The sequence below is a fragment of the Dipodomys merriami genome, unplaced genomic scaffold (assembly GCF_024711535.1).
Source record: "Dipodomys merriami isolate MVZ:Mamm:240054 unplaced genomic scaffold, mDipMer1.0.p SCAF_22, whole genome shotgun sequence".
Lineage (NCBI taxonomy): Eukaryota > Metazoa > Chordata > Mammalia > Rodentia > Heteromyidae > Dipodomys > Dipodomys merriami.
In genome coordinates, this window is record NW_027203604.1 from 23,627,582 (window position 1) to 23,648,407 (window position 20,826).

General features: G+C 38.9%; 1 protein-coding gene across 3 annotated transcripts in view; it reads right to left on the minus strand.

Moving 5' to 3' along the window:
- Positions 1-20,605, minus strand: part of Fancc (FA complementation group C) — a 205,875-nt gene extending 185,270 nt beyond the window's left edge. The window contains exon 1 of one of the 3 annotated variants that reach the window (XM_070033704.1): positions 20,359-20,605. The gene's annotated coding sequence lies outside the window, so the exon portion shown is untranslated. The remainder of the gene's footprint in view (positions 1-20,358) is intronic. The other 2 variants (XM_070033703.1, XM_070033705.1) reach the window with 2 other exon arrangements.
- Between the last annotated feature and the right edge of the window lie 221 nt (positions 20,606-20,826).

The following is a 20,826-nucleotide window of genomic DNA, read 5'->3' on the forward strand; positions in this document are numbered from 1 at the left end:
AAGCAATAAAGTCCATGAAACTCTTATCACCATTAAAAATAAAAATAAATAAATAAAATAAATAAATAAAACACCAGAAAACCAGAAGTGGTGCTGTAACTCAAGTGGTAGAGCACTAGCCTTGAGCTGAAGGACAGTACTCAGGCCCAGAGTTCAAGCCCCATGACCGACCAAAAAAAAAAAACAGATTTGAAAATATTTTTTTTTTTACTCCTTTAGTCTCCACATCAAATCCATATGTCTTTGTTAAATTTATTTTCTTACCCAAGGATAATTTCTTTGTATTCCATTTATATTTTCCAACATGGTTTTAATAAAGCATGAATATTAGGAAATTATGTATTTCATAGATTACAATATTTCAAGCATAGGGATGTGTTTGTGAAGACAGAAAGTAGAGAAAATGCAGGCAGGAGTATTGAGTTAGCTAAACATGAGTACAAGACATGTGATGGGCCAAGACTAGGCTACTTTATGGCTGGAGAACACACCAAATTAGAGAACATCATGAACGAATGAATACTAGCATTCAGAGTCAACTGGAGTGGGGTAGCTCTCATCCACAAAATAGTTCATGGCACATTACTTCTTAAGTATTTCAAAACTATAGTGAGGTCGAAAAGCAACTTTGGGCTTTAATGAATAAGGAGTAGAAAATCATCACATAAGTCTAGACAAATGTCTTGACTCTTAAAATCTTTCACTTCAAAGAACAAGACTAATCATAGTCACTAGTTGCATTTAGTTTGTAACAAACTAAATCTGCAGAGTGAGAATGTTGTGTAGAATGGAGAAGTAGATTGAATACTTTGCACAGACTAGGGGTTGAAAGATTTCCAGAGATTTGTAACCAAGACCTGAACTAGCTGTGGCACTTCATGAAGTGAACAGCAATGTCTGAATAGGAAGAAACACATTGATGAGATAAAGGCAAGGCCCTGCCAGGAGACAAAGTGCATGCTAACAAGCCAAAAAGGATAGAAGGAATGACTCCTTTCTAAAGCAAGGCTTAAAAGGATTTCTTAATAATAGAGATTAACATTTAGACCTTCTAGATAAGAGATAAAGGCCAAAGATTACACTGCTTTGTATTTGAATTTCTCCATTTTTTTATCCTCCTACTTGTAACAGATTCCCTTCATTCCCTTCTCTTCCTTCCTCAAGACTTTCATAAACCCTACACTTTTATAGGGAGAGACAGATGCCCACATCCTTCAGTTCACTGTTGTTGGCATGTCTGGGCAATTGCTACAAATGGAGATGTTGATTCACTCCACTTGTGGGGAGAAATGCAGACCTGTGGTGACATCTAATCATCTCTATTACTTGAGTCAGGTTCATAGAAGTTCTCTTTAGTTTCTAATAAAAACATTAAAATAAAATCAAACATAGCTTCTAGACAGATTTCTCAAAAGAACTTACCAACTATTACATGGTCTCTCCCTTTTTGTAATAAGCATCTTTGTTGCAATATGTATAATGTATCTTTTGGAAATGAGTATATACATGACAAGAAACTACAATAAAATATCTTGCTTCTCATTAGAAAAGAAAGCATCATGATTAAGGGGGGGGGGGGGCTTCAGGCTATAAAAACTGACCAGACTGCCACCTGCTCAGCAAGGAGTAGATGGATTTGAAAGGTTGTAGAGAGTAAGGACTTTGGATATTTCCGTAAGAGAAATGGAAGTCACTAACAGATTTTTAGTATGAAAGTGATAAAACCAGCTTCTCATTTTGAAAGAGCACACACAGAACAGCGCTGAAAATGGACTAGAAAGAGTGATATTTTATAAGATGGAAGACTATCTTAGAGGGGCTAAGGTCTAATCTAAAGGCATGAGATCTACAGAGAAACACAGGCAGTCCCCAATTTGCAATGGTTCCATTCAGGATTTTTAAACTTATGATGGTGCAAAAGTGCTATGCATTTAGTAGCATACATCCTTCAAATTTTGGATTTTTATCTTTTCTCAAGCTGATGATATATGGTATGAGTCTCTCTCAAAATTCTGGCAGGGCAGAATGTCATACCTCCCAACCATGAGAGAAAACAACTCATCCTATACAAAGTACTGTATTACTAAGTTAGGATATTTGGTTAGGTGTTACATATTTATATTAAATACATCTCATGAACTTAAATGTATTTTCAATGTGAAATTTTCAACCTGTGATGGGTTAATGAGGACATAACCTCATCACAAGTCAAAGAGCATCTGTACTAGGTATGGGAGAAAATTAGGACGACTATCAGATTCTTGGGCACCCAAATGAAGAGGCCCAGTGTGAGTTACATGAGTTTAATGAAGGTTAGGAAACACACCTGAGCTAAAGATGGGTGTGGAAACAACCAACAGAGAAGGTAAATAAAGCCCCAGGGAGGAAGAGAAAAGGACTAGCCAAGGATAATATGACTGTGAGGTATGGAGGGTTTAGTCAGTCTGCTAACATTTAATTGAAGAAACAAAGACTGAGGTAATTAACCATGAAAACAGTTATGTTAAGTGGAAAAAGAATCTTGTGCTTAAGGAAAACTAGACTAGCTCTGCTGAGACAAATGAATAGACCTCAGCAGCAGGCAACAAAGGAGACATGTCCACCCATTCTGTTATTGCCTGTGCACAAAGATTGTTATTTAAAATGAGTAAAATGAACTGGCATTGTTATACTAGTTTTATGTAGTATGTTACCATCTGTACAACCAAGCAAGGTACAGTACTGAAATGCAAGAATCATTCTCATACCATTAACACAAACCCAAAGCTCTCTAACTACAATAAGACATACACTAACATCAGATAATTTCAAGCATTCTAAGTCTCAAAGGTTTTGGCTCTAGGTTTTAAAAATTTATTGTAGGCTGAGAACCAGTGGCTCACACCTGTCATCCTAGCCACTCAGGATGCTTTAGATCTAAGGATCACAGTTTAAAGCCAGCTCAGGCAGGAAAGTCTATGAGACTCTTCACTCCAATAAACTACTTTAAAAAAAAAAAAATGAAGCTGTAGCTCAAGTGATAGAATGCTAGCTTTGAGCCACAGAAGTTCTTTGAGTATGATTTTGAACAAAATTCTAAAATGCAGTCATGTTCTGAAAGGCTTTTTTTTTTTGTAATTCAAGTATTGACAGACAAAAAAATACAGTTTTAGGCTGATGTTGCAAGCACACACCATTTACCCTGCTTTTAACTTTATTTGAGCTGTATGGGTATACTTGCAAAGAAACACAAATGTGTAGAACTGAGGTCAACTAATAACTAGTTTCTAAAATTTACTGAACTTTTGAGTAATAACAAAATCCCAACAATTTGAAATGAGTAATATGAGATTTTCTCATTTCAAGTAGAATTTCCCTCAAAGATGAAAAACACATTATTTTAAGAAATCCTATGTAACTCATATTACTGATACACAGTGCTTCATTAACAGTAATTCTATTGCTACATATAAGGTTATATGTAACAAATACCTACATTCAAACCACATTAAAAAAAGGGTGAGCAATTCAAAAATGTAACTATTGGCTATATCTGTCTTCTAGGGAAAAAAAAAAAATCATTGTCTGAGTCCTGAATAGGTTCTATCCTTTAGTCTCTAGTTGCTTTTCTTCAAATAAATCCTACAAATACAATGCATTTTTTTCATTCTCAAATCCAGTCTGTCCATTTTTATCTCACAATGTTATGTCACTACTATCACACTGCTTGTTATGTTGGTTTACCTTTGCTGCTATATGTATCTTGTACCTTCTCTATAGGTTGGTCCTTTTTTCCACAATGCATCACGAATTCTTAGGAAATGAGTACATTTTCAATCATTTCTTTAAAGGTGTGCACATGAAAGCTCTTAATACTAGTAAACAGTCAATTCTATGGTCTCCCACTATGAATTATAAAGGAATTACGTTCCTTAATATATAGCACTATAGTAAACAATCAGCAAATAGTATTTATACCCCACCTTCCTCTTTTTACTGTTCTATCCCCATCTATGGAAAAATTAAATCATGAGATTCAAGGAGAAGGAAATCTGATAAGGATCACAAAAATGGGATGAGTCCAAGGAAGCTGAAAGGAGGAGGAGGAGAAAATAAGAAAGATCAAAATAAAATGAGTAAAGAGAAAGTCTTAACCCAAAAGTAATAAAAGAATAAAATGCATAATAGTAGGGGAAAATGTCAGATGATAACCAAGAAAAAGAAGTCTGTAGGAAGCAAATTCAATCTCTTCAAGTTGATCCCTAAACCACAGCTTACAGAACAACTCACAACTTTAAAATTCAAGTCCAGGGATGTGTGGTTATCCCACCCTGGCACTTGTAGTACTAAACCTTACTGCTGACTCGGGGTGCTCCCAAGTCAAAATGCAAAGACCACCATCATTTACACTCTTTGCCAAGAGACACATTTGTGATGGGGCAAAGACAGCAAGGCAATAGGCCAAAGACTGCACAAAACTAGTCTGGAATTGAGGTTAAAATTAAATGAAATTGGAAAGACAAGGGAGGATGAAAAGAACAATCACAGCATAGTGTAGGTTCTTTCTATATGTAGGGAAAATATACATCTGGAATTATTTAATGCAGAGTGCCACCAAAGTTAGGGTTTTGTTTCTCTCCTGCAATTATTTTTTGTAAGACCACACAAAGAAGAAATAGGTCTAGAAGCCACAATAATGGGCACTGGTTAAAGTAGGCATAACAATCATAATTTAAACACATACCCTTTTTGTGTGTGCCAGTACTGGGAATTAACTCAGGAACTGGGGTGCTGTCCCTGAACGTTTTTGCTCAAGGCTAGCACTCTACCACAGCTCTACTTTCAAGCAATGCTTAATTGGAGATAAGAGTTTCATGGACTTTCCTACCTCAGCTTCAACCCATCAGCTTCAGGTATCAGCCTCCTGAGTAGCTAGGATTACAGATGTGAGCCACTGACACTCAGCTAAACACATACTTTTTAAACTACGTAGGCAGTTAGCACACAAAGAATAACTTTAGAAGATGTTCATAGCCGCGTATCAGTGGCTCATGCCTATAATCCTAGATACTCAGGAGGCTGAGATCTGAGTATCACGGTTCAAAGCCAGCCCAGGCAAGGAAAGTCTGTGAGACTCTTATCTCCAATAAGCCACCAGAAAACCAGAATTGGCACTGTGGCTCAAGTGGCAGAACGCTCGCCTTGAGCTGAAGAGCTGAGGGACAGTGCCCAGGTCCAGAGTTCAAGCCCCAAGACCAAAAAAAAAAAAAAATGTTCATCACAAATTCTTAAGTCTAAGAAGGAAGTTGCAGAAATGGTAATGTTTCTTTAAAAATACATATTTGTGTTGGGCACTAGTGGCTTATGCCTGTGGCAGCCCACTATTACAGTAGTTCAGTAGTTTGGTGGTATGCTATGCACAGAACAGCGACACAATAAATGTTGATTCAATAATCATCATCCATTAGATCTGTAGAAAATCAGGATAAAACACCTAGCCTAGTTGTATTCAGAAACATATAACTACTGGACATCTCATTTTATTAGTAATGTATGAATCAGAAGAATGGTTTAGCCAGGTGGATGGTTGCTCATGCTTATAATCCCTAGCTACTCAGGAGGCTGAGATAGGTGGATTGCGGTTCAAAGCTAGCCCAGGCAGGAAAGTCCATGAGACTCTTATCTCCAATTAACCACCAGAAAACCAGAAGTGGTTGCTGTGGCTCAAAGTGGTAGAGCACTAGTCTTAAACAAAAGAGCTCAGGGATAGCGCCCAGGCCTTGAGTTCAAGTACCACAACCAACAACAACAACAAAACGAAAAAAAAAAAATTTTAGAGTAACCATCTAGCCACATTAGAGAGAAAGTATGTATAGAGGGAAAGCTTTAGCATTAGAATTTAAATTATTAAAGGAAAATAAGAATAAAGATGTTTTTTGCAGCAATTTCTCTATAAAGAAAGTAGAATCAACACAGAAATCCCCCATTCCTTCCTGGAGTCCTACTAAAATAAAAGTATTTAATTTTAATTCTTTCATTAAGATGAAAACATAAAAGAAAAAATCATTATAATTTCATAAACTAGAAAACGTGAAAGTAGTGATCGATTTAATACAACAGATAAAACTTAACCTGGGAAAGATTATGAGAAAGTTGCTTATTTGACATGTCATGTTATATCACTAGATCTGTCCCCAAGGATCAGGAAACAAAGGCATCTGTAAATATAAAAAAAAAATCTGTAAACTAGAATGGCAAATGCTGAAATACCACTCCCCATTCTGAGTTTTCTACAGATGACAAGCCACTCAGATGTGCCTAAAATCCAAGAATATAGATAGGCATAAGGGGCTTTCCCAACATACAGCCCAACTAGATCACCTTAAAGGAATCTAATCAACTTTTACAATCCAGCCCTAAATATAACCAGAAAATCAGATACCTGAAGAAGTCTCTATAATGAAAGATGGAACCAAAATATATACACAAAAGCAATAGGGTTGGGAGCTAGGGTGAAGCACTTGCCTATTGTGCAGAAAACTCTGCATTCCATGCCCATCACTGTAAAAAAGAAGAGGGAAAACATATAGAGTGATAGGGAGCATTACAAGAAGACCTAATGTCAATAACTTCATAGTAGAGAAGCTTTAATGTTACATTCACAACAGAGACTACTAAGCATAAGAACATTCAGGGAACTGACTTGGAAGTTTAAAATATGATAACAGAAGTGAAATTTTCAATTAAAAAAGAGAAATGTAAAGCTGTTAAGATGTTCAAAAAGTACAGAGAAAGATAGTGGAAAATAGAAGAAACATAAGAAAATTGAAGGATATATCCTGGAGGTGGCGCTCCAAATAAAGAAGCACCAAAGAGTGGCGGGAGGGAGGGGGGGATGGGAAGGGGAAACAAAGGAGGAGGATACAATGCTTGATAAGAAATGTACTCATTATCTTGCCCATGTAATTGTAACTCCTCTGTACAGTATTTTCACAATAAAAAAAAAAAAGGAAAGGAAAAGAAAGAAGCACCAAAGAAAATAGGGGAAGCTATAACCAACAAAAATGCTCTTAGAACTGAAAGACAAGAGTTTCTATGTTCAAAGAGCTAATCCAACAGAATGGATGAAAAGAAAATCACACTGAGGTACAACATCACAATATTGTAGAAACACAAAAAAGTAGAAGGAAATGAAACATTGCTTTCACAATTCTCAAGGAAAATTGTTTCCAACCTGGTATTCTATATTCAGACCAGCTATCAATCAAATGTGACTGGAATAACAAAACATCCAACAGGCAATGGCTAAAAATAACTTAATCCCCATACATTCTGCTTTAGGAAAATATTAAAGATGTGCCCCCAAAGAAAGAAAGCCAAGAAAGAAAATATAGTAAACATGAGGATCCAATATAAAGGAAAGGACAAAAGCATGGTCAACAGTAAAGAAAAAAATCACAGAGCAACTGCAAAAAGGTATCTAAACTAGAAAGGAACAAGCTCTGTGTATCTGGCCAGATTTCCTTCTCAAAATATAGAATTTTAACTAAACACTAAGGGCTGAAAGAAACCTCCACAGTTATCTTAAATTTAAAAGAAAAGAAAAATATAAAAAAGGAAAGAAGGAAGGAAGAGTTAAGGCAATAGTATCTATCAATATATTATACTTTTTTTGTGTATGTGTGCCAATCCTGGGACTTAAACTTGTAGTGCCTGGTGTTACTATCCCTAAGGTTCTTTGCTCAAGGCTAGCACTCTACCACTTGAACCACAGCTCCAACTTCCAGCCTTTTGGTAAATTGGAGGTTAAGAGTCTCATGAACTTTCCTCCCTGGTGGCTTCAAACTGTGATCCTCTGATCTTAGCCTCCTGAGTAGCTAGGATTACAGGCATGAACCACAGGTACCTAGCCAAGTCCTTTATATGTTGTTAGAAATATCCAAAGTTCCTCTGAATATGACACTATTAGGCATACAATTCCTTGGGTAAGAGTGAGGTGGTAGAGAGAGTTAAGAGATTACTACTAACTTACAAAATATTTTTATGTGATGAAAATGTTCTAAAATTATGGTAATGGATGAACAATTGTGAACCTACTAATAATCACTGGATTATATACTTACAAATTGGTTAATTTTATGATGTACAAAATGCATCTCAAATTTGTTCTAAATTATTGTGCAGTATATTTGAAAAACATAAAGTAACTGAATATAATATTACCATATTGGTGGTTTATTTTCACAATTCCAGCCTTAAGTTAGAGCATGGAACTTGATAATAGTTGGCTTCAAATCTCATCAGAAAAACACTTAACTGGGGGCTAGGAAGGTGGATCAGTGGTGGACTGCTTGCCTTGCATGCATGAGGCCCTGGGTACAATTCCTCAGCACCACGTAAGCATAAAAGCCAGAAGTGGCGCACTAGCCTTGAGCTGAAGAGCTGAGGGACAGTGCCCAGGCCCAGAGTTCAGATACCATGACCAGCAAAAAAAAAAAAAAGAAGAAAGAAAGAAAGAAAAAGAAAGGAAGGATGGAAGGAAGGAAGGAAGGAAGGAAGGAAAACACTTAACTGGATTTAAAGAACTTTAAGTGAGAGAAATGTAACCATCTTGTGATAAATACTGCTTCTCTTTAATATAAGGACAGCTTATCAAGAGACAGCTATTTAACAATTCCATTATCTAGTATAAAGACTTACCAAAAGTCTAATTAAGAAATTCAGGGGCTGGGAAGGTGGCTCAGTGGTAGAGCGCTTGCCTTGCATGCCTGAGGCCCTGGGTTTGATTCCTCAGCAACACATAAGCAAAAAGAAAAAAGCCGGAAGTGGCGCTGTAGCTCAAGTGGTAGAGCGCTAGCCTTGAGCTGAAGAGCTGAGGGACAGCGCCCAGGCCCAGAGTTCAGGCCCCATGAACGGACCCCCCCCAAAAAAAATTCAATAATGGGATGGAATTTTATATTACACTCACCAACAAGAGAGCAAACAAAAATCAAAATACACACAGACATGCACGCACACGCACACACATGCACACACACACACACACACACACACACACACACAACCAAGCCAAAGCTCCAACTACTCAGCTTCCAAAAGACACGTGTATAGTGTTAAATTTGACAAAAATAACACATAATTATCAGAAAATCACAAAGAAAATAGCTATGCCAATCCCTCATTATTTGTACTATTAAGTGGAAACTGAGGGGAAAACCAAATTAGAATGGTACATGTTTTGAACACTGATCTCACTCTAATCTGACTAGAAGACCACAAGCAATTTGCGCAGATTCACTTAGAATAAAATTCTCTCCTTAAATGAAAATTTAAAATGTCACACAAATAGAACCCTTAAATAGCAACTATTCTCAATGTCCTTTATTTTTTTAATTGGCCAATGTACTTGGAGTTCATTAACAGGTACTTCTTGCCAAATTTCATCTAATGTATTCATTTATGTTAAAGACCAGAAAGAAGAAAAAACACTTATACTATATTACTACATTCCTACCATTCAAAAGCAATAGGGTCAATTATTTTCTGGCTGTGAATAAATATGTTATACTTTAGGTTAAAAGTATATTTCATTCTAAAATTACGAGTGACAAATAAAGCTTGAAAAGAAACGACTTCTCAGCCTTGAATTCAGTGGCATTAATATTAATGACAATTCCACTCATTTCAAAGGCATGTCTCAGAGTGTTTATATTATGAAAAATGGGTCTGGAATGTCATCTTCAGTAAATGTGAAATTGTTTAATCTGAGGTTTCCCTAGATCTGTAACAGCTGCACTCATGTTTACAACTATAATAAGGTACTTCTTTACACATTTTTTAGATCTGGTTGGTACCAACATGTTGTACTGATCAATGAAAATGGGTTTAGTATCTCAATAGCTACAAGTTTAGTCAGAATAAAGTTTTGTTTTAGATTAACATTGTACAACAACAAATCCATCATGAACCTTCCGAAGTTTTATGGTATTGGTTACAGAAGGATAGGACAAAAAACTTCCATTCATATACAAACATTTGGAAAATTAATCAATTTGTGTTTGTGGAATTCAAATTTCATTTGGGAAAAAAATATACATATCAAATACACTGTGGATCTAATTTGCTTGCTGGCTTCACTGAGGGTCTCAGAGCACATTACCAAGCACAAACTGGTTAGGCAATATTCAAAAATTACTTTTCTTCTAATGCAATTACTTACACAGTAGAAAGATGCAACAGAAAGCCTGCCAAAGGCTTGCTTAAGAATGCATCAATGGGAAGCTTCAGCTGCCCTGGGACGTGGGCTACTGGTATAAAGAGAACCAAACAGGAATTCGTTTCCCTGGAAATCAGTCAACAGCCTTGCCACTAATTTCAGATTCCTTCTCCATAAACATTTCAGAGAAATTATTGAAGTTTTTTGGTAAAGTCAGTAGAATGTGTATGTGTAAGCAGAAAAGCTCAGTTCTTTAGATTACTGAAAAAGGTGCTCATGCCACAATGATTAGGACATTTAAAGGATGCATTAACACAAGTAACCCATGAGATTCTTCAGAAAGAAGCTATATTCTGCTGGACTATCTCTTAGGAATGCCCTAATTCTGAGCCAAATTAATTCTTTTGAAAGGCCCTACTTTATTTCCTTTCTTTTCCTTTTGTGTGTATGAGACAGACAGACAGGGAGACAGAGATAGAGACAGAGAGACAGAAAGACCAAGGCCTTATGCATGCTTAGGCAAGCACACTATCACTGTGTCACATACCTAGTCTACTCAGCCTATCTTACATTGGTACATATGGTTATTATAAGACTCACAAATACCATATGTGAATACAATCTGGAATGTACAAAATATCAATAGGGTTTATAACCACACATTAATGCTAGGAATGCATAGAAGAACCAAACAAGTAAAAAATGCTAAAAAAAAAAAAAAAAAAAATTTAATTAGCCAGGTGCTGGTGCCTCATGCCTGTAATCCTAGTTACTCAGGAGGCTGGGATCTGAGGATCATGCCAGCTCAGGCAGGAAAATCCATGAGACTCTTATCTCCAATAAACCGCTAGAAAACTAGAAGTGGCACTGCGGCTCAAGCGGTAGAATGCTCGCCTTGAGCTGAAGAGCACAGGGACAGCGCCCAAGCCCAAAGTTCAAGCCCCATGACCGACAAAATAATAATAATAATAATAATAATTAATTAAAAATACTAATACCAAAAAGTACTAATTCCTAAAAGATATTTATTACTTTTTTTTCTTTTTGTCGGTCCTGGGGGTTGAACTCTGGGCCTGGGTGCTGTCCCTGTGCTCTTCAGCTCAAGGCAAGCACTCTACTGCTTGAGCCACAGCGCCACTTCCGGTTTTCCAGCGGTTTATTGGAGATAAGATTCTCACGAACTTTCCTGCTCGGGCTGGCTTTGAACCTCGATCCTCAGATCTCAGCCTCCTGAGTAGCTAGGCTTACAGGCATGAGCCACCGGCTCCCGGCTATTTATTACTTTTTAGGAATAATAATCTTTCTATAGGAGATGAAACTTTGGACTCAAGGGAACATACTTCCCCAACAAGTAGGATAAGTTTGTTTTGAACTATTTTTCTTGTGTTAGTTTGACAACTAAATTTATTTTGAAATTATTTCAAAGTTAGTAAATTACTTTAGACATGAAATGTCCACATGGATAAATTAAATTAAATGAGCAAAGAATACAGATGGGCCAGAGGCAAGCACAATACATAGCTCTGCCAAAGACGACAGCCAGGACTTAGCTCTCACCAGCAGCTGCCAAAAGAGAGCTCCAACTTAATATAGTCAGGCTGCCTTTCAGCTTTTTTTTTTTTTGGTCAGTCCTGGGGCTTGAACTCAGGGCACTGGCTCTGTCTCTGAGCTTTTTTGCTTAAAGCTAGTGCTCAACCACTTGACCCATAGCAGTTTTTTGGTGGTTAATTGGGAGATAAGAGTCTCACAGCTAGGCACCAGTGATTAATGGCTGTGATCCTAGCTGCTCATGAGGCAGGTATCTGAGGATCGCGGTTCAAAGCCAGCCCCAGCACAAAAGCCAATAAGACTCTTATCTCCAATTTAAACACCAAAAAATCCAGATGTGGAGCCGTAACTCAAGTGGTAAAGTGCTATCCTTGAGCAAAAAAGTTCAAGTACAGGGCCCAGGCCCTGAGTTCAGGCCCAGGACTGGCACATGCATGCACATGCGTGCACGCACGCGCACGCGCGCACACACACACACACACACACACACAGTATGTCTTAAATATTTGCCTGCCCACAATGGCTTTGAACTGCAAGCCTCAGCTCTCAGTTTCCTGTGTAGCTAAAAGTGAGCCACTGGTGCCTGGCTCTGCCTTTCACTTTAAAAAGCTGGACATCAACAGTGATCCACTCACTATACACTATGTTGGAAATGAACTTTACAACTTGGGGGCAGAGGGAGGAGAGTGCATGGGAGCAGGAGAAAATGAGGAAGGGGTAACACTGTTCAAAAAGAAATGAACTCATTATCTTACTTATGTAACTGTAACCCCATTGGACATCACCTTTACAATAAAAAAAAGAACCACAGAGGAAAAAATAATAGAGAGAGAGAGAGAAGGGAGAGGGAGCACATATGTACTACACATATATGTATCAATGAAAGTGATTTCGGAAAGGAAAAAAGCTGGAAATGTGGATTTTTTAAAGGTGTATTCTTAGTGTATAAATGTTAATAACTGACTCAAAAATCTTTAAACATTATGCATAAGTCATAAAATGTCTGCAAAAGGGATGGCAATATGTAATTTACAAACTAAATCATATTTATTTTTACAAAGGGGTACCTTACAACCCATCATAAAGTTCAAAAGAACTTTGGTGAGGCTGTTTTTGTTGTTGTTTGCTTGTTTGGGACAGTTATGGGGGCTTGAAATCAGGGGGTGGGCACTGACCCTTAACTTTTCCATTTAAGGCTGGTATTCCACCACTTGAGCCACAGACCTACTTTTGGCTTTTTCATTGTTAACTGGATATGAGTCTCATGGTCTTTCCTGTTTGGCCTAGCTTTGAATCACAATCCTTGGACCTCAGCTTAGTGAGTAGCCAGAGCTACAGATGTGAAGTACCAGTACCCAGTAAGTGAGATTTTTGTTCATTTAATATTTTGATAGTAAGTTATTCAAGTATATGTTTTTATGAAGAGTACTGTATTCACTGTGTTAAATAATACAAATATCACACTAACAGCAGATGGATGACATTAAGCAATCTTTCTTTACCACACTAAAATGGTCATAGGCCTTCCCACCCCCAGTTCATGCTGCACAACATTAGCCAGGCAGGAGCCAATCTAGGATGTCACTTACCACAATGCTTAAAATGTGTTAAATGAATGGTTATAAAATGAAGATATACGAGTCCACAAAGAACGTAAGGCAACGAAGTTCAATCCTGTACCTCAGAGTTGGGTGACAAAACCCAAAGCAATGACCATGCATCCCGTAAAGACCCCGTGGCTTAAGTGTCAAAACAAATGGCCACAAAGAACTCTCAAAATGACTACTGGGTGCCGTCGATCACCATGTACTCGGGAAGTCCAGGGTAGAGAAGGCACATGCCCGCCTGGGAGCCAGCGCTAGGCAGAACACTCCTGGAATGAATGCAACAGCCCAACAGCCGCTGAAAGGAAGCTGCAAACAGCCAGGCGCCGCGCGCGGCAGTCAGGAGCCGGCCGCACTGGCGGATGCGCATGCGCACACGTACAGGGAACCCGCGCAGACACAAGATTAATAACTTTAAATGTCTCTGTAAAGAAAAATCCAGAAACTGTTTCATGGAAGAAGTCTACCAAATGTGTAAAAAAAAAAAAATACTAACTTCACAAACTTTAGAGACAAATGGGTCCATATTCCCACAGCAATCACTCTAGGGCCACTAGTGTGTGCGTCACCAATCCTGAAGCCTGAGCTCAGGGCACAGGCGCTGGCCCCGAGCTTATTTGCTCAAGGGTAGCGCTCTACCACTTGAGTTACAGCTCCATGTCTGGCTTTTTGGTGGCTAACTAAAGAGCCTCAAGGATTTTCCTACCAAGGCTTGGCTTCAAACTGTGATCCTCGTAACTCGGCATCGTAAGTAGCTAGGATTATGGGCAAGAGCCACGAGATGCCCAGCTATTAAGACCACTAATACTAAAGTCAAAAGAGAAAAGTAACACCCTCCAAGGCTTCCCATGAAAATAAGCAAAAATCATAAAAAAACAAAAAATGTAAAACCAAATCCAGCTATAGATAGATAGATAATATAACATGACCAAGAGGGATTTGTCCCAGGAATGCTAATATTAATAGATGAATGTAATAAAACAATAGAATAAAAGAACAAAGTCACATGATCATATCAACAGATTCAGACGAGTAACATTTCCAACATTTGTTCCTAAGAATTCTTACAAATCTAGTAACAGAAGGAAAATCCCGCGATCCAATAAACAGCATTTAAACAACTTAGAACTAAAATAATAACCTATAACAAAGATTTAATGCTTTCCTTCTATGATCAGAAACAAGTGAAGAAGATCTATACTCTCCACTGCTATTAGCAATGTACTAGAGTTTCTTACCAGAGCAATAAGACAAAAGAGAAAATTAATGGCATCAAATGAAAAGGAAAAGTAAAAACAGTTTTAACATATATAATGCTGTGTATAAAAAATCCTATGGAATTCACCAAAATAAAACACCCACTAGAAATAAATCAAAATCAGCAAGGTTACAGGTTACAATGCAAGATCAATATACAAAATCACTGTATTTGCATATACTAGCAACAAACAAATCTTTCCATTTAATATAATTCCTTTCAAATTCCATTGCAGCTGGGTAGTTTAGGGGGAGGGGGAATAACAGGCTAATATTAAAATTTATGTGCAAATTTAAAGAACCCACCATGATGACTATAATTAAAAAGATATAATAATAAATGTTGGTACAAATATGGAAAAGTGAAAAGCCACACTCACTGCTGGTGGGAATGTAACAGTATAATCACACTAGAAAAGCTTGACAGATTCCCCCTCCTCCCTTTTTGTTTTGTTGATTAATTATACAAAAGAGTTTCACTATAATCATCCCATATATGCATGTACATATGTAATCATTCCATAAATGCATGTACTTTGATCATATTCAACCCCTTTATTACTCTTTCTTATACCTCTTTCCCCTTCAATCTTAATGACTTCCATTACTCTATTTTCACATATGCATGTTCTTGGATCATATTCACCCCCTTTATTACCTTCCCCTTTCACTCTCCCCACTCTTGATGGTTTTCATCCCAAAGTCATTTTATACTCATATCATTTGTTTTTTAGGTCTACATATCCTTCTGAATCTGCTTGATTTGATTTAACATGGTATTTCCAGTTCTATCCATTTTCCTGCAAGCAACATAATTTCATTCTTCTTTATGGCTACATACCACTCCATTCTGAATGTGTGTATGTGTGTGTGTTGTCTGTGTATCACATTTTATTTTGCCATTTATCACTTGAGGGTGATTTAGGCTGATTATACCAATTACCTACTGTAATGTTGTTAAGATAAACATAGGTGAATGAGTATCTCTATTGTATCTTTACATTTCTTTGGATATATGCCCAGGAGTGCTACAGTAGGAGCCTCCTTACTGATTTCCAGTGGCTGCACTTTGGGTTTTTGATGGCAAGTTTGGTAGATTTTTAAAGAGTTAAATTTATACATCACCCAGCAAATCCATTCATATATCTGTACAAAACAAAAACTTATGACCAATGACTTGCATACAAATGTTTACAGCAGCCTAATCTATAATAGCCAAAAAGTAAATGCTCCTAAAATGTCCATCACCTGCTGAACAAAATACAAACAGAATAGTAGTCAACAACAAAAAGGAACAAAGTACTGATATGTCTCAAAATCACTACACTACAAAAAGAAGCCAGACACAGGGAGCACCTATTCTGTGTCCACTTATACAAAATGTCTAGAAAAGCTGACAGCTTTTTCTATAATCCTAGCTACCCAGGAGGCTGAGACGTAGAAGACAACTTTGAAGCCAGCCCAGGCAGAAAATTCCAAAAGACTCATTTCCAATTAACCAGACAAAAAGTGGGCTGAAGGTATGGCTCAAGTGGCAGAGCATCAACTGTGAACAATTAAGCCAAGGGAGTACAAGGACCATAAATTCAAATCCCTTTACCAAAAAAAGAAAAAAGTAATCATGTGTCCAATAAAAATTTCAACATGAAATTTTCACAGCAGGCTTACATATACGCAAAGATGGCAAGACCAAACAATGGAATATTAACCCTAAAAAGAAATGAAGTACTGATATTTGCTACAGATGAACCTTGAAGCACTATTAAATGAAAAAAATCACAAATAAAAGATTACATATTATATATTACACAAATATGAAATATGCATAAAAGAAAACTTCATAGAAATGGGGGGGGAGGTGGTTAACAGAAGCCAGGTGTGGTGGTACATGCCTATAATCTCAGCAGTTGTGAAACCCAAGTAGAAGAATCATGAGTTCAAAGCCAGGGCTACATAATGAGACCTGTTATACCTACAGAATTAGCTACTCAGAAGGCTGAAATCAGGATCCTGGTTCAGAGCCAAGCCCATGCAGACCAATCCAAGACTCTCATCTCCAATTAACCAGAAAAATCCAGAAATGGAGGCATAACTCAAATGGTAAGAGTGCTAACCATGAACAAAAAATGCCAAGGAAGAGTACAATACCTGAATTCAAGGCCCAATACCATACCCCCCAAAAAACACACAAAAAATAAAAACTAACTTCCATATGAACTCTATCTTCTTTGAACTAAAGAATCAGAAATGTATAATCAAGGAAGATTATAGATTCTCTCTGTCATAATTTAGATTTGCTTTGTCTTCCAAAAGTTTATAAGCTAGAAGAATGGCCTTGATGTGGCAGTATTGAAGCAAAGTAACCTTTAAAAGATGAGGGCCCAATGAGAAATAATCAATTCATGGGAGCGCTGCTCTCAGTAGGAATTAATGTAATTCTTTCAGGACCCCAGTTAGTTCCACACATCATTATAAAAAGATCTTGGCTCAAGAAATCTTATTTGCTTTTTAACATGTGATCTCTCAACTCTGCACATATTCCTGCCACGATGTCACCTATCATCTTATGGTGCAGCCTGAAGATCCTCACCACACAAATACTGGAATAATGCTTGTGAACCTCCAGAACTATAAGCTAAGTAAACTACTTTTATTTATAATACCCACCTTGTGTATTGTTAAGCTAACGAAAAAAATTGAATAATATAGTTCTTAACAAGGAAATAATCTCTCTGTGCCCAGCAGTTTATGAAGAGCCCAACAGAATGATCCATATCATGGTCCAAAGCAAGGCCATGTAATAGCAACAACAGTAACAACAACACAACGTTCCATATTTAGTAAAAAGGAAATAAAAAAAGGAATTGTTATCTGAATCTTTATTTTACCTTCTCCACATGTAGTGTTTTTACTAAAACACAGAAACTCAAAGAACCTTTCATTTGAATGTTTTCTTATATTAAGAAATTATTCAGGGGCTGGGAAGGTGGCTCAGTGGTAGAGCGCTTGCCTTGCATGCCTGAGGCCCTGGGTTCTATTCCTCAGCACCACATAAGCAAAAAGAAAAAAGCCAGAAGTGGCGCTGTGGCTCAAGTGGTAGAGCACTAGCCTTGAGCTGAAGAGCTAAGGGACAGCGCACAGGCCCAGAGTTCAGGCCCCACGACCAGACCAAAAAAAAAGAAGAAATTATTCAGCCAGGTATTGGTGGCTCACACACCTGTAATTCTAGCTACTCAGAAGGCTGAGATCTGAGGATCCAGTTCAAAGCTAGCCCAGGCAGGAAAGTCCATGAGACTCTTATCGCCAATAAAACCACTCAGAAAATCAGAAGTGGCACTGTGGTTCAAGTGGTAGAACACTCACCTTGAGCTGAAGAGCTGAGGGACAGCACCCAGGCCAGAGTTCAAGCCCCACAAGGAAGGAAAGAAGGAAGGAATTATTCAGGATCCACAAACAAGTACAGAATGTGCATATCCTAGCCTAAAATAAAGTTTAAAAAAATTCTATTTGGCTGAAATCTAGCCTGGATTGAGGGTCTACCACTGCCATCTTGGAACTACAATTGAGATTCCTTTTGGTCTGTCTGTGGCCTAGATCATCAAGCCAACTTTCTATTGGTCAGGCTGGCCTCCCTGTAGCTGGCTTTTATAAATAAAAAATTTGTATAATTATTACTGGAACTACCTGCAGAAATATGGAGCTAGTTAAAGATACCATTTACTTTAAAATGTACAGTTTCACATATATGCACCAATCTATCTTCCAGCCATACCAATACTTTGTCTTTCTTTTCTGATGACTTAATAAAGTGTTAAGACATCAAGCAGAGGCTCACATCTGTAATCCTGAGAACTGAGTCTATAAGGCTCTTATCTCTTTTTTAATATTATAAGCATTTCTTTTATTAAATATTATTTGATTTTAAAATTAATTTCCTTCTCGGGGCTCATGGTGATTTTTTTTAGTTTTTGCTGATTCATCTAAATTAAGATTCTATATTAATTATAATTATTAAGATGTATAAGAACAATAATTATTCAGGATCTCTTGCTTGTGTTTTTTTTTAATGACTTGGCATGCCCAAGGTTAGGACCATTTGTAAAGATCAAAATACAAATTCTACCTGATGCCAATATGAAGCTCTTATCTCTTGATCAGCAAAAAAAAAAAAAAATGGAATTTCTTCTACTCAAATGGTAGAAAACCACTCATGAGGAACAGCCAAGGGAGAATGCAAAGGCCCTGAGTTCAAGCCCCAGTACTGGCATACCCAGGCATGCACGCATGCACGTGTGCACACACACACACACACATCAGACAGAATATAAAAAGAAAAAAATTAAAATAAAGTACTAGGATAAAAAGTTCATTCTGGAGAAGGAGAATTAGAAGAAAGTAGGAAAAACAAATTCTTTTTTTAATGTAGTCTTTCTTATGAGTGATATATAGGAGTGCCTCTTTCCGCTTGAATCTGCTACAGTACATTACACAGAAACATCATTTGATTTAAGTTAAAATGGATAAAGTCACAATAAACATGTTTTCTATCTAAGCTTATATAATGAATGATCCTAACACATGATATGAATGCTCTCCTTTATAACAACCCTTCCTCCTTCCTTGAGGGTATAATGAGAAAATGTTCTGAGCCGTCTACCCCTAAACGTAAGCGACATTCACAAATAGCTGCAGTTGGGTGGCCCAAGCATGCTGTGCTTATTTGATAAGTGGTTAGTCAAAGACATTATAGTTTAGTTGCATTAAGTGGGACACAGGTTAGACGGAAATCAGGAGTTTTCAAACTATTCGGACTAGAACAAAAGTCCAGGAATATGCAAGTCTTTGCTGGAAAATTCCTTGGCCTCTTTCCTTAAGATTCTAGTCCCAAACTTGTCAAGTTTCAGGAGCGCACACACACACACCCTCCACCATGTCTTGCCACACACACACACACACACACACACACACACTCCACCATGTCTTGCCCACACCCCGGAACACTAGAACACACTAAATCATAAAAGATTAACAGCTCTAACTGTACCCTCCTAAAGAAACACCACAAACCTCCCACACACACACACCAAAAAAAAAAATCTCTCTCAGGCCTTTTCATATGATTTGGCCCAGCATTCAAACAAAGAGCTCAGGGGAGACGATCGCCAATCCTAACCCTCTCTCGGTCCAGCACTACAGGCAGGAGGACCGGAGGGACAGAGTCTGCACCCTGCCTCCTCTTCGAAGCGGGCCCTACCCCCTAACTAGAACTCCGGCGGAGACAATCAGGCTAGCTGATGGATAAAAAGAGATCACAACTCTCACGGATCCATCCAACGCAAAACAATAAGAAATTCACCTCGGCGCCACTCAATACCCAGCCTCCAAGGATCAAGGAACCAAACCAACCCAAAACGCCAACTCCCAGCCCCTTCGGCTCTGGGGATTCCCTTCCACGTGACCCCTTCGCCGGCTCCACCCCCTGAGCTCGCCACGCCCCGCAAAGACCACGCCCGCCTACGGGTCCGCCCACTTCGAAGCCCCGCCCATCGCGCTGGCGCTACCGGACGCCGCTTCCCACTGCCCCTCTTTAAGGTGCGCCCGGCGGAAGGCAGGCTCCCCCACCTCGGGGCACGGCGGGCGTCCTTGCGAGTCTCCCCTCCCTCTCTGTGCAGCACCGCGACCCTCAGGTGACGCGTCCGCTAGGCCCCTTGGGGGATGCCAGCCGTCTTCGCTTCTTTCTGCGGCCTGTCTTACCGGGTGGTCCTCACCAGCGCTGCTTCGGCACTTGGCCCGTGACAGGAAGGACGCCACGGCCCGGGCTCTTGCGGCTTGAGAACTTGGCTTGCCTTCGTATTTGGCTTTGTGTTTGTGTCGACTCTTGGAATTTTCCCGCGGTCTCTCGACAGCCGAGCTGCGCGCGCGCACACACACCCACATGTACGCGCAGTGCACTCTGGGGCCTGGCGTGCGGCCTAGCGTGCCCTCACCCCCACCCGCAGATCCGCGGCTTCGCGGGAAAGTCCGGACGAATCTCGGGTCGGTGGGGGCGGGCTCGAGCGGAAGTGGGCCGGCCGGAGGCGCGCCCGGGGCGGGGACGAGCCCTGAGGCTGGCTCGGTGACTCGGTGGGAGAAGCTGGGCCTTGTGGGGCTGCAGCGGAGGCCCGGGTTAGAAAACAGAAAAGGCGATCTTGGGATTTCTGTGTTGGCGTTTGTGGTCGTGGT